The sequence below is a fragment of the Mytilus galloprovincialis genome, chromosome 6 (assembly GCF_965363235.1).
Source record: "Mytilus galloprovincialis chromosome 6, xbMytGall1.hap1.1, whole genome shotgun sequence".
NCBI lineage: Eukaryota > Metazoa > Mollusca > Bivalvia > Mytilida > Mytilidae > Mytilus > Mytilus galloprovincialis.
The window spans coordinates 59,357,424-59,369,079 of record NC_134843.1 but is presented as its reverse complement, the minus strand read 5'-3'; the positions used below and the strand labels follow the sequence as shown (position 1 = coordinate 59,369,079).

General features: G+C 32.9%; 1 long non-coding RNA gene across 1 annotated transcript; it reads right to left on the bottom strand.

The window, feature by feature from the left end:
• Window positions 1-5,141: 5,141 nt before the first annotated feature.
• Window positions 5,142-10,601, bottom strand: LOC143078231 (uncharacterized). Its single transcript, XR_012979120.1, has 2 exons — window positions 10,443-10,601; window positions 5,142-5,763 (listed from the first exon to the last, which is right to left on the bottom strand). It is a non-coding gene; the product is annotated as an uncharacterized LOC143078231 (long non-coding RNA).
• Window positions 10,602-11,656: the final 1,055 nt, after the last annotated feature.

Sequence of the window (11,656 nt, the reverse complement as noted above, 5' to 3'; positions counted from 1 at the left end):
TCTTATTAATATTTCTATTTCAAAATACTATAATACATGTATTTGTATCTTTCTTGAGTCAAATCAAAACATATTGAACAATAATTTAACATTGGAACTCGGTATATAAAACTTTTAAGAAGATGGGTGGATGGATGGATGTTATGTCTTCCAGTGGTAAGTTAAGTTCAGGAAGAGGACATGATACTCAGATATAAATACAACTGATTGATTGGTTGTTGGTTGCTTAACGAACGATATAAATACAATGTAATTAACCTATTTTGTACAGAACTAGACCAATAATGCACTGAACTACTTTGTTTAACATGCTAGTTCACCACAAGTAGAGAATCTGCTAGAAGACATCTCCCCTAACATGAACAGGTACATGTACCTTCAGACTGAGCAGTCTATGTTTTTTTCCTTTATGCTGTGTGCTGAGGAAAGAATCAGAATACGACCCCTTTTCCAGTCTTATTTCAAATAAATAAATTTCCAATCATATAGATATAGGAAGATGTGGTATGAGACAACTCTCCATCCAATATGCCCATTGTAAGATTTTTAATGGTTAAATACATTTATTGACAGATGTCTTTTTTTGTATGCATTAATCATGCTGCAATTTCATTCACTTGTAATTTGTGTATTGTGGATAGTAACTTAGGTACATGTATGCAGAACTCTTGTACTCTTTCCTATAAACCTTAACTGCAGAGTGTATTTTACTAAAAGAATAAATGAAATTTGGTGTTGAAAGGGAGAGATTTAAACCATATAACTCAGTATAGCATGTTCCCATGAGGATTGATGACTTTCAGGAAACTCTTGACAAACTTGTAGTTCCTCAGAAAACTGTGATGGATTTGAATCTTACAGACATACATACAGAGGTACATTTTAAAAAAAAAGTATAAAAATCTAAAGACTAATTTTCAACAGACTGATTAATGTCTGACGGAGGTCATTTGGTACATACATTATCCTTTTTGATTTTTGAACATGCATGTCTCATTGTCTCATTGGCAATCATACCACATCTTCTTTTTTATATGGTTTGCTTATCAAAATTGATTTTTTTGACTGAATAAAACAAGCTTAAGAACTCAAATTTTTAATATTATCTTCTTATAATTTAATTTTGGATGTAACGCGTCTTCTGATTGGCTGACGTTATTTTGTTATGAGCCCATAGACATAATTTAGTCATGTGACCGTGACGTCATCAACGTTTTTTCATGGTTTTCTACGGTCTAAAATGGAATTTAGAATTAAATTATAAGAAATGACTGTAATATTTTTTCTGTCTATTCGAAATAACATAAAAAATGTGGTGCACACTGTTAGATAACCCGCTACGCGCGTTATTCAGTGTGCACCAAATTTTTTATGTTATTTCTTCATAGACCGAAAAAATATTACACTGCAATTATCTCCATTGAAAATACAATAAACAGTAATCTTAAGAATGAACAGCATGAAAGAGTAAAAAATGTGTTTTTGTCTTTCTCATTTGATGTTTTAATCACTGTTTCATAATTCTGCTTCAATGTTATTTTCCACTGCTCTTCCAATGCATGGGATATATATCTTTGATAACTTGTTTCTGGAATGGAAAAGTGGATTATAACACTATCAGATTTCAATGTTATCATTTTTGTTCAAGTTCAATAATAAGGAGATTCACTTGTTGTCGAGTATCGAGTTGCGAGTATCGAGTTTAAAAAAGTCGAGTTGCGAGTTACGATAGTCGAGTTGTGAGTTACAAAAGTCGAGTTGCGAGTCACGAAAGTCGAGTTGCGACTTGAGAAAGTCAAGTTGCGAGTTAAGATAGTCGAGTTGCGAGTTACGAATGTCGAGTTTGCGAGTTAAGATAGTCGAGTTGCGAGATACGATAGTCGAGTTGCGAGTTACAAAAGTCGAATTGCAGGTCACGAAAGTCGAGTTGCGAGTTAAGAAATTCGAGTTGCGAGTTACGAATGTCGAGTTGCGAGTTACAAAAGTCGAATTGCGAGTTTCAAAAGTCGAGTTGCGAGTTACAAAAGTCGAGTTGCGAGTTAAGAAAGTCGAGGTGCGAGTTAAGAAAGTCGAGTTGCGAGTTAAGATAGTCGAGTTGCGAGTTACAAAAGTCGAATTGCGTAAAAATGGGGAAACGAAACTATTTAAATTTTTGGTGTAACTGTTTAACATTTTGGAATGATAATTGCTTATAGAATTGTTTACAGTATTGTTGGTTTTTTGTTGTTGTTTGGACTTCATATGAATTGCTTACATAATTACTGCGTATAATAGTATTTTCTGAAGAATCAGACAGCCTTTTGAAATACAGCGGATGGCTTTCAGTTTTTAAATTATTATTAAATTTCATAGCTAACACCGTCATCGTTTAAAGGGAGATAGCAAACAAACTATATCTACATATATGTAAAAGACCCCTTCTGCAGATTACGTTCAGATTGGCTTTTTGGGACAGCTGCAAAGCCGGGCAATATTCGTTAGGGACCGCAAAATTTATTCTTTGTCAGTGATACTCAAAATTGTGGGCGTTAAAATTATATATGTCTGCATTATTAAAAATGAAAGGGAAATAATGTGTGTGCATAAAACCAGTTTAAAATCGCTGCATATTTGTGTTTGACCTAAGTCAGGAACCGTTAGCTCTTGTATATATTTTTATTTTGGTTCATCTTTATATATAGGAGCAAAGAATGGCGTCCATATTCTCGATCTAAAGATACATAACATTGTGTTTCGGAGCCTGCTCGGGCTCCCTCTAGGTGTGTGATATTTTGCTGTGTTGAAGACCCAATGGCATTTGGTTGAATTGTATATTTTGGTTGAGTTGCTGTCTCTTTTCCTCATTCTCAGTTTTTATTCTTTGGTCTATACATGTAACTGTCAAAGGTACTACTGTAAAAACTACATTTGCGTCATTTTACATGTAATATTTAATTGGAAATTCTAATATGAAGTGCTTCTTTCGCTTTGTGAATAAACCTATGCTCTAAATCCGATAAAAAAAATTTGCACATGCGTATATTGACTACTGCAGAATAATGAATTTTATCAAATTGTCATGCATTTAATGTATTTCATTAATTTAAAACACTTCTAAACTTTAAATGATGGATACGAAAACCGTTCATTTTGGCTGTTCAAACTCCTCCCTATGAAAAAATAAAAGTAAAATCACAAAATACTGAACTCAGAGAAAATCAAATCGGAAAGTCCCTAATCACATGGCACAGTCAAACGACAAAACACATCAAAAACGAATGGACAAAAACTGTCATATTCCTGACTTGGTACAGGCATTTTCAAATGTAGAAAATGGTGGATTAAACCTGGTTTTATAGCGCTAAACCTCTCTCTTTGTACAATAGTCTCGTCAAATTCCGTTATATTTACAATGATGCGTGAACTTAACAGACATTATAAATAAAATAGTCAAAATATGGGTACAGCAGTCATCATCGATTCATTTATATTTCCCCATTGCCATTAAAGTAAATTGAATAGCATGTTCTTTAAATAAACTAGTGTTGTTTTAGAACAAAATTTAACGGTTTACATTTTTTTCCTCTTACCAACAATTTGTTTTAAATGATTTGACAAGAAAAAAAAATGTACATGTAATAAGTTTCTTTTTTACATGTAGATGTTTTTGAAATTGTCAAACAATACCATTATTTAAAAAACAAATATCGACTAAAAAAGACATTCTATTTACAAATCTTTTACAAACGAGAGACTAGTTGTCCACGTGAGACTCCAGAGATGTCTCTAAAGATAAATATTATAGGGTGGCAATACATCGCCATTCTCCATATAATGTAAATAAATTGCTTTTAAGTTTTGATATGGACTGATTGACGTCAGTGTCCTTATAGAAAACATTAGGATGTGTATTTTAAAATTGTGGAAGATCTGTTTTGAAGTAGATACACACAAATTATTGCATCGTCGTATTCATTTTTCTACAAATATCGGTTTATTTTATGCACGCCCTGATCCCATGTATCACAACGCAATCGTTGTAGGTTTATCATAACAATAGAATGTTAGCAACATACTTTTACTCTGAACAGGATGAATTATGGTCCTTTTAATTATTGGCGATCATTAATGCAAGACGGGTGATCATAAATGTATGTGTATTCAATACATTGCATTTTGAGGCAAATCTTATTTATATATGCAGGTCTCCTTGACGCTGGGATGGTATGAAAATAAAATGTTTTAACTATTATATGTGCAAGGAATGGAATAATGCAAACATGTAAACAATTGTTAAAGTGAGAAAATCAAGTAAAACACCAGGATGTTGAAAGGAATTCAGAGTTAGTCTGAGCTATATGGGGTTAGCTATATGTTTGTGGAGTAAATGCATAAAAAGTCGAATCTACTTGATAATCATGATAATGACAAATTACATAATTATGTAAACAAAGATATCACCTTTAATTTACAAATCTTTTACAAACTAGAGTACGGGTTTCAACGTGAGATTCCAGAGATGTCTCTAATGATGAATAATTTAGGTTAATAATAAATCTTGTTCATAGGTTGCCGTACGTTCGTGTGGTTCAACTTCGTTTCTCGTTTCTTTTTTTTTTCTTCATATAAATAATATCGTTAGTTTTCCTATTGCAATTATTTAACACTTAGTCATTTTGGGCCAATTATGACTTGTTGTTCGGTGTGAGCCAAGGCTCTGTGTTGAAGGCTGTACTTCAACATTTGGTGTTAAACTTTTTATAACCAGTGACTTAGAAATAGGAATCTGATGTACAGTAGTTGTCGTTTGTTTATGAGGTTTATACATGTTTCTCGTTTCTCGTTTTTAATATAGATTAGACCGTTGGTTTTCCCGTTTGAATGGTTTTACATTAGTAATTTTGGGGCCCTGCATAGCTTGTTTTTCGGTGTGAGCCAATGCTCCGTGTTGAAGGTCGTACCTTGACCTATAATGGTTTACTTTTATAAATTGTTATTTGGATGGAGAGATGTCTCATTGACACTCATACCACATCTTCCTATACCTACTTCAATGGCTAAATGTCTCATTGGCACTCATACCTCTTTTTTCTATTTATATTGCCACGAATGTCTGGAAACTTACACCTCGTAAACAGGGTTTTAAAAATTGACTAATCATATCATTTTGTAACACATGTAATATCATGACCAATAGATTAAATGATGTTAGTGTAACGAAAAGGTACATTCAAGTATTATAAGATGCAGAATTCATTGAAAAAACACATGTAATACATTTGTTAGGGTATAACTCGTTAACACAAAAGAGTCTAAACATTATCAAGTTATAATTATCAATTACAAAGCTATGTTTTTTATTATTTTTTCAAAATTTTCCTGGCTTTATCAGAACTGCACTTAATTGATGATACGGATGAACAATATGAAAAATGTGAACGCGATGGGCTTCCATTCGTAACCAAAGCCTATCTCCTTTCCTCAGTGCAAGGTTGATAGTTTGAGCTGCCATATCGAATTGAGGACCAGTGAATAGCCACACCATAACCTGTCCATTCTTTCGGAGAGAAACATGAGTGCTTTGACCTTTGCCTCCTATCATAGCAGCTGACACCGCGTAAACACCATCCGTTGCAACAGTGAAAATACCCGTATAGATATTGTAAGTGTTTCCAATATTAGTCAGGACACGGGTGAATTTCAAAATGTCTCCTTTTTTCCATATTATACTATTCCGATTTAAAGTGACTGTAAATGCAGTGAATTGAGAATGACCATTATCATCTGAAAAAAACCCAACATAAACAATATACAATATACACATAATTGAACGTTCTATATAATACAATTTATATCCACCACCCTGGATCTTGGACGTTTTATCCTGAGGTTATCTGACTATACTATTTGTTCTTTTATAGAATGTATACAAAAAAAAACCATTATTTTTTATTATTTTATTTGATAGTTAAGAGTGTATGCAAAATTCGAATGGTATTGACTTTGATTTTTTTAAATGTACAATTTTTTTTGTTTAACTAATTTAGAATTCGATAGTTATAAACTCAGCTTATCTAAATAGTCAGTATTTTTTACACATTATTTGCAAATGTTGTGCTTTGATGACCAAGACCTATAAGATTAATAACAGGGGATTATTAAAAAAAAATAAAAGTTCATATCCCTAAAATAACTAAACGCTTATGTCAAATTTGGGAAAGGAATCATAGCGATCTTTACGTGAAGAAGTTGTTTTTTTTTTACGTTTTGTAACACCAAATTTTCCTTAAACAAATCCGTATTTTCTTTATTCGTACTTCGATACTGGCTACTGGAAATGTGATGTACTATCTGTATTTCTTTTTAAACAAGACGATATTTTCTGGAATTTAACAAATGTTTTTCGAAATATCGTTTTTATAGCAAAACATCCTAAACAAAACTTACATTGTTGAAAAAAACAAAGATTTTTTGCATGTGTATGAAGTTAACAATGATAACAAATAATAATGATAAAATCATTTAAAAAAAAACCAGCACATAACACAATATCCCATTTGATTCAGTTTGCAGGAGAAAAATACTAGCTAAAGTACTGACATGAAATAATCCAAACCTTTAATTTGTTTATAATATTTCTAGTTGAAATGGTTAAAACTTATCTAAAGAGAACCGAAAGATACAACAGGGATATTCAAACTTGAAATCAAACTGGAAATGCTTTGGCAAAGTAAGACAATCAACTGTATACGTAACACTAATTCGAAAATTGAGCAACACGAAACCCAACAAAAATAATGGTATCTGGTGATCCGGAAGGGTAAGCAGACTCTACCACACACGTGACACGTGTCGTGTTACTATTTAAACGTAAGAAAAAGAGGTAAGATTACTTGTGAGACAACTCTGCATAAGAGACCAAATGACACTAAAATAAAACATATATTATTAGTTACATGGTGTGTTAGTGACCTAATACGATACATATAAGGGTAAATAAATTACATATGGGGTGAGAGCGAAGTCAAATATACATAGTCACCACGTGTAGTCCTTTAACCAATCATATCTCAATTCATATATAGGAGGTAAGATAAATATATTTATATATAATTAATACGTCTGAACCAGTGACGACTCTACACTAGATTTGATCCATCAGATCACCAGCAGTGATTGTGACACCAGGCTGACAATACATTCAGTATATATAATTCGTCTAAATATATATGGCATTAAACAATAAATAAGCACAAACTGAATAGTCATCTACTAAAGGAACGAAAAACAGAGTAAAACAAATACAAACGAGAAACCTACCTAATATTTGTTCAGCAAAAAACAACAACCTTTGAATTACAGGCTCCTGAATTTGGAAAGGCACAAGTAGTTTAAAGGCACCACACCACCCTTAACCTGGACAGTTGCGTTATAGTAAACATACTTTATAAACCATGAAATCTGTTAAACCCTGTAGATGGATACAAAAAGAAATACATCTAACAAAAACACGAAACATTGGACGTGGACCCCGCCCCCCTCCCCCCCAAAAAAAAAGACAACGGTAGTTAACCATTGTTCATTTGTCGGAAATCCATTAACATGATTAAGCAAAATCAAATATAGGTTCCAGACAAAACCCAATAACGAAGGTAAACACATCAGCTACATTTGTATAAGAGTAGAAAAAATAGAAAGAAACAAGAATGTGTCCCCAGTACACGGATGCCCCATCCGCACTATCATTTTCAATATTCAGTGGACCGTGAAAATGGGGCAAAATCTATAAATCGGCATTAAAAGTAGAAAGATCATATTATAGGGAACATGTGTACTAACTTTCATGGTTGATCATACTTCAACTTCATCAAAAACTACTTCGATCAAAAACTTTATCCTGAAGCGGACAGACAGACGGAAGGACGAACGATCGAACGGACGCACAGACCAGAATACATGATGCCCATAATTTTGGTATAAAAACACTGAATTGTTTCAAATACAAACGCCAACAAACAAAGAAACGGACTATTTGATAACAACTTCAATATGCATGACAGATACTGGACAGTTTAAGAATAAATGTAGGATTCAACCTGGTTCTATGACTAAAAACCTCCCTAAAAAAAGACAAAGTTAATTGTTTGTACCCTTTACTTAACAAATTTAATTTTAAAAACAATAATCATAAAGACACTAAGTACAGAGTACTGTTAGTACTGACAATAAGTTCAAACGCAATAACTAATATCAAATCATACACCTAATTCTAAACTATCATGCATCATGTAAAACATCCCTCGTGCGGGAGTTTCTCGCTACATTGAAGACCCATTGATGGCCTTCGGCTGTTGTCTGATCTATGGTCGGGTTGTTGTCGCTTTGACACATTCCCTATTTCCATTCTCAATTTTTTTAAATCTCTTTGGAGTAAAACAGAATCCATAAAGAAGCTTGAAACACACAAAATTTATAGTGTTGTATTTCCTTACTAGTACGGATAAAATACAACTTATGTCGACCTACTAGTCCGCAATAGAACTAATGTCTACCTATAAGTCTGCGAGGGTATCACGAAAACATTATTCAGAAATGTAATACTTACATGATTTATAACATACTTCCTTACATATATTGATCAGTTCTTTAAAAACTACAAGAAATGTATGTTCCCCCTCCTTTTGATCATAATTGAGTTTTATATTTTGGGGATCTTTTTTCGTTTGTGTGCCTATAAACCGTTTAGTAATATCATTGGCTTTCAAATGTTTAAATGAAAGCGTTCCTGATAAAGAAATAATCTGTATATATATGATATACTAGTACAATTTAAATCCTAAGCTAGATTTGGGTTACGCATGAACAAGGCATGTCCAGCTATCAAAAAGGGCAAACACTGTATCCATCTGATGAGTTAAGCATTTTTCAACTGCTTTGTATAGTTCGTTCGTATGTTGTTCTGGTACAACACTGTCCTAGATTAGGGGAAGGTAATTCAGATGTAGTTTGTTGCTGAGTTACATATTTGTTTTTCATTATTTTCTTTATACATTAATGAGGTCGTCAATTTCCTTGTTTGAATTGTTTCAAAAATATTGTGATTTCGAGGCTTGAATAATTGACTATACGATATGGACTTTGTTCATTGTTAGAGGCCGTACGGTGGCCTTTAGCTGATCACATCTGTGTCATTGGGTCTCTTGTGGAGAGTTGTTTCTTTGGAAATCATACCACATCTTCTTTTTTATACTGCAAGTTAAACAATGGTAAATCAGTGACTGACTGTATCGAACCACAAGCACTTATTCTTGAAGGGGAAACATGGATGATACACATATAGCATTAACATGAATCGAACTGACAAGGAAAAATTCAATTGCACGTATTCGCTATTAATTTGTTTCTATATTGTTGTTACTATCGGTTGATTTGACAACCGTCAGTCCTCGGAGGTCACCTGGAATAAGATGGCGCCACTACTTAGATATACACGAAATGTTGACTCATATCGTCGAGTCAATGTATCGTCAACTGTTTATTTTTATATATGCTTAAGTATTTATTTATCAATTTGAAAATTTGGGTCGAAAAGATGAACATGATGAACATAATATTAATATCGAATGCCCAATTAACATGTTCTGGCTTACAAGTTATTGACTTTTAATCTTTAAAGTTAAGCGTTACGGGTGACGGTAAATCCAGAAAGGTGCTTTTGACGCAAAAAAAACCAAAAGGTACTGTTGTATTTTATTCAAGGAAGTTCGCTATTCAGTTTCAAAATAGCATGCTTTTCAAGAAACTGGTATATTGGATTAATAAAGGAATTAAAAGAGCAAAAAATATATGGTCAATGTGCTGGCTTTTTAGATTTGAACCAGTGGTATTTTGGCAGGAAAATGTTCTCTCTGCACTTTTCATAGCTTTATCATTGACAAGTTTAGGGACGACATCAAATGATCAATGTAAGATAAAAAAACTTTATTCAAATAGTTTGGGGGTGGGGGTTGAACTGCTGCAAGATTTGCTTATCCGACATTGATTTTTACATACAGTGTATATGCATATGGGTTGATCGATTTTTCCCAAATTAAGTTTAGAAGGGTGGGGGGGGGGGGGGCAGTGAAAAAAACTATGTGAATAAAGTTTTTTATCCTTCATTGAACTTTTGATGTCGTCCCTTAAGTTCTCATAAACTACTAAAAAATAATAAAAGTGTCTTATGAATTTTACAGATGACTTATAATGACATGTAAAAGATTTATAAAAAAATGGAGGTCAATGTGAAAATATTCTTATGACATTCAAATGGATGAAACCAGAGGATTCCAAAAAATCTGACAAAAAAAAATCAAAAACAGGACAAGCGAAACTCCATAGACTGAATTATCAATATTCTTAAAAATAAAACATATATTAATATTTTAACATATTTGCACTGTGAGTTTAGCATAAAATCTTACTAGTACTTTCACGACAGAATCGCTCCCTTCGGAAATCATCACATTGTATACACTCAAGTCCGTTAGTGGCATCTACGTATACCTGGTTTAAGATCATCGGCATCAAAACAAACAAGATGTAGGTAAAAATAAGTGTCATTGTCCTTTCAATTTTCAGCTTATTAGTGTTCCTGCCAAAATAAAAATAATTCAGTAAATATATATTTCGATAACATGATTGAGAGCAAGAATCATCTCGTCGAAAGAAGAACATCGTAGAAATAGTCATTGTCTTGAAAAGTTAGTATACTCTGTGTATAATTTTTCAAACCTTCAAGGGTCAATAATTAGTCAAATAAAGAATTTCTATTTACAATTTTATATCTTATTCAGTCCTTCGCAAAAACATATTTTTCATAAGCAATTCAGTTGCGTTTATTATTTTGTAACTGCCTGGGCTTGTACATGACTACTAAACACATACATGTACTGCCAACAAGAAGTCGCACTTTTGTAAACATAGAAACATTCCTATATAAACTCCTTTTACGGCTTTTTATGCCACTTTTACTATCAAGTTTCGAAATGAAATTTATCCAAGAAAGGAAAGTTGATATGCACTACTATTTAATTCAAATATCGATGCGGCATATTTCAACGTTTATATGCCCCGAACGTCTACATGGTCTAAGAGTTTAAATTTTGCTAATATTTTGTACTACCCCTCCCATCACGTTAGATCTTTATTAATTCATTTTGCCACAACCCATGTGAATTTAGGCTGGTAACATTCCAGGTTATATCTCTATGAGATGAAACACAGAAATCATATATGGGAACCAGAAAAAAAACAATACAAAAACAGCTATGACTTTAATATAACTCCCCAAAAGAGTCGTGGTTTAATTCAGTCAACATTATATAATATATCCTATCCTGTCTCTGTCTCCACTCCACTTATTAAAGGCATATCGTCCAATCAGAAGCGTCACAAATTTGCTTTTTTACTACAATCTTCCTGGTGAAATGTAAACAAATAATTGCGCAATTGCAACCGTTAGAGCTATCAATCAGGAAGATACATGTACATTCCCTGATACATCCTTCCTGATGCGGAACTTTCCGATTTGACTTTTCCTTGAAAATTGGTATTTCAGTTGTTTCACTTTTGTCATAATTTTGATATATTTCTATTATTTCATAACAGCGCTTATTAACTGACATACATTTGGTAT